This window comes from Monodon monoceros, unplaced genomic scaffold (genome assembly GCF_005190385.1).
Source record: "Monodon monoceros isolate NGI ecotype Baffin Bay Population unplaced genomic scaffold, NGI_Narwhal_1 Super_Scaffold_22, whole genome shotgun sequence".
Classification (NCBI taxonomy): domain Eukaryota; kingdom Metazoa; phylum Chordata; class Mammalia; order Artiodactyla; family Monodontidae; genus Monodon; species Monodon monoceros.
Window position 1 is genome coordinate 68,629,006 of NW_021703779.1, and position 2,887 is coordinate 68,631,892.

At 37.9% G+C, this 2,887-nt stretch overlaps 1 pseudogene; it reads right to left on the reverse strand.

Annotated features, from left to right (window-relative positions):
• Positions 1-2,602: 2,602 nt before the first annotated feature.
• The window catches only part of LOC114906336, a 3,130-nt pseudogene continuing 2,845 nt past the window's right edge, over positions 2,603-2,887 (reverse strand).

Consider the following 2,887-nt stretch of genomic DNA (forward strand, 5'->3'; position numbering starts at 1 on the left):
GGACTAAATGCTCCCACCAAAAGACACAGATTGGCTGAATGGATACAAAAACAAGACCCATATATGTGCTGTCTACAAGAGACCCACTTCAGACCTAGAGACACATACAGACTGAAAGTAAGGGGATGGAAAAATATATTTATATTCCACACAAATGGAAACCAAAAGAAAGCTGGAGTAGCAATTCTCATATGAGACAAAATAGACTTTAAAATAAAGACTATTAAGAGACAAAGAGGGTCACTACATAATGATCAAGCAATCGATCCAAGAAGAAGATATAACAATTGTAAATATTTATGCACCCAACATAGGAACACCTCAATACATAAGGCAAATACTAACAGCCATAAAAGGGGAAATCAACAGTAACAAATTCATAGTAGGGGACTTTAACACCCCACTTTCACCCATGGACAGATCATCCAAAATGAAATTAAATAAGGAAACACAAGCTTTAAATGATACATTAAACAAGATCGACTTAATTGATATTTATAGGACACTCCATCAAAAAACAACAGAATACACACTTTTCTTAAGTGCTCATGGAACATTTTCCAGGATAGATCATATCCTGGGTCACAAATCAAGCCTTGGTAACTTTAAGAAAATTGAAATTGTATCAAGTATCAAGTTTTATTTCTGCAATTTGTATGGGAACACAAAAGACCCCAAATAGCTAAGGCAATCTTGAGTACGAAAAATGGAGCTTGCGGAATCAGGTTCCCTGACTTCAGACTATACTACAAAGCTACAGTAATCAAGACAGTATGGTACTTGCTCAAAAACAGAAAGATAGATCCATGGAAGAGGATAGAAAGCCAGAGATAAACCCACGCACATATGGTCACCTTATTTTTGATAAAGGAGGCAGGAATGTACAGTGGAGAAAGGACAACCTCTTCAATAAGTGGTGCTGGGAAAACTGAACAGGTACATGTAAAAGTATGAGATTAGATCACTCCCTAACACCATACACAAAAATAAGCTCAAAATGGTTTAAAGACCTAAATGTAAGGCCAGAAACTATCAAACTCTTAGAGGAAAACATAGGCAGAACACTCTATGACATAACTCACAGCAAGATCCTTTTTGACCCACCTCCTAGAGAAATGGAAATAAAAACAAAAATCAACAAATGAGACCTAATCAAACTGCAAAGCTTTTGCACAGCAAAGGAAACCATAAACAAGACCAAAAGACAATCCTCAAAATGGGAGAAAATATTTGCCAATGAAGCAACTGACAAAGGATTAATCAAGAAAACATACAAGCAATGCATGCAGCTCAATTTCAAAAAAACAAACAACCCAATCCAAAAATGAGCAAAAGACATAAATAGACATTTCTCCAAAGAAGATATACAGATTGCCAACAGACACATGAAAGAATGCTCAACATCATTAATCATTAGAGAAATGCAAATCAAAACTACAATGAGATATCATCTCACACTGGTCACAATGGCCATCTTCCAAAAATCTAGAAACAATTAATTCTGGAGGGGGTGTGGGAACACTATTGCACTGTTGGTGGGAATGTAAATTTATACAGCCACTGTGAAGAACAGTATGGAGTTCCTTAAAAAACTACAAATAGAACTACCATATGACCCAGTAATCCCACTACTGAGTATATACCCTGAGGAAACCGTAGTTCAAAAAGTGTCATGTACCAAAAGATTCATTGCAGCTCTGTTTACAATACCCAGGACATAGAAGCCACTTAAGTGTCCATCAACAGATGAAAGGTTAAAGAAGATGTGGCACATATATACAATGGAATATTACTTAGCCCAAAAAAAAGGAAATTGAGTTATTTTTAGTGAGGTGGATTGACCTGGAGTCTGTCATGCAATGTGAAGTTAGTCAGAAGGAGAATAACAAATACCGTTTGCTAGCACATATATATGGAATCTAAGAAAAAAAATGTCATGAAGAGCCTAGGGTTAGGACAGGAATAAAGACACAGACCTACTAGAGAATGGACTTGAGGATATGGGGAGGGGGAAGGGTAAACTGTGACAAAGTGAGAGAGTGGCATGGACATATTTTCACTACCAAACGTAGGATGGATAACTAGTGGGAAGTAGCCACATGGCACACGGAGATCAGCTAGGTGGATTGTGACCACCTAGAGTGGTGGGATAGGGAGGTTCAGAGGGAGGGAGACACAAAGGGTAAGAGATATGAGAACTTATGTATATGTATAACTGATTCACTTTGTTATAAAGCAGAAAGTAACACACCTTTGTAAAGCAATTATACTCCAATAAAGATGTTAAAAAAGAGATAAATAAAAACTCCCAGGTATTTGAAAAATATTTAGTTACCTATTGTCATTGATATACATATAATTATGCTAATTTGTCTCTGTAAAAAAGAGATTTATTGTAGTTAGATACAAAATGTGTAAACATAGTGTGCACTGATTAGTAAGAAAATAAAAACAATGAAGCTCAAAGTTTTTAAGTCAGCCCTCTTAAAACACACACACATACACACACACACACACACACACACACACACACATATATATATATATATATATATACATACATACATATAAATCGCAAGAAGAAAGACCCACTGTCTTTGGATCAGCTAAGGATTTCATTAGAAGAGGTATCAATTTCTTTGGGATGTTGGCTACCAGACAGGTGTTTAGAATGTCCATTCTCAGTAACTCGCTGGGTATAAAACAAAATATAGGGCTTCCCTGGTGGCGCAGTGGTTGAGAGTCCGCCTTCCAATTCAGGGGACACAGGTTCGTGTTCCGGTCCGGAAAGATCCCACATGCTGCGGAGCGGCTGGCGCGTGAGCCATGGCCGCTGAGCCTGCGCGTCCGGAGCCTGTGCCCCGCAATGGGAGAGGCCACAACAGTG